This window comes from Suncus etruscus, chromosome 2 (genome assembly GCF_024139225.1).
Source record: "Suncus etruscus isolate mSunEtr1 chromosome 2, mSunEtr1.pri.cur, whole genome shotgun sequence".
Classification (NCBI taxonomy): Eukaryota; Metazoa; Chordata; class Mammalia; order Eulipotyphla; family Soricidae; genus Suncus; species Suncus etruscus.
Genome location: NC_064849.1, coordinates 16,299,267 through 16,299,842, shown reverse-complemented (window position 1 = coordinate 16,299,842; position 576 = coordinate 16,299,267).

Here is a 576-nt window from a genome sequence, read left to right as displayed (position 1 = left end):
TCAAATATTTCTGCTTGTGCTCACAGTAGCTTGGTTTCAATCTCTTTTAAGGGGATATTTTTGTGGATACAATTTTCCTTCTACTTCACCCAAATAAACTCCTTATCAGACAGTTTTCCTTTTTATATATTTCTTTGTTTCTATATTTCCCATAGGAATTCATATTTCCTCTTCTTATCCAAGTCAAAAACTCCAAAAAATTTATTGAAGCACAACTAAAATTTTATTCCTGCCGTGTCACACCCAGAACAAGGCAAAGGAGCTTCCAGGAACCTGTCATTTGTATAGGAATTATTCCCCATTAGTGGTTCCTACTAATTTTGATGTTAAAGCAAAAAGAGACCACCCGTGCATGCTCAGTCTGTCTTTCCAATTCATCTGGATTTAAGAAGCTTTGTCTGTGTCCTTAATGAGATGTTGGTGTCCTGTTATCAGGCTAAGAATGATCCAAGAGAAAGGAAGAACACACTGTTAATAATCGAAAAGCACAGTTATTTCCTTGCTATCAAGATGAGCTCACTTAACCCATTACTTCTAGAAGTCTTGCTCGAAAAAGATCATAAATGTGTTCCCTGC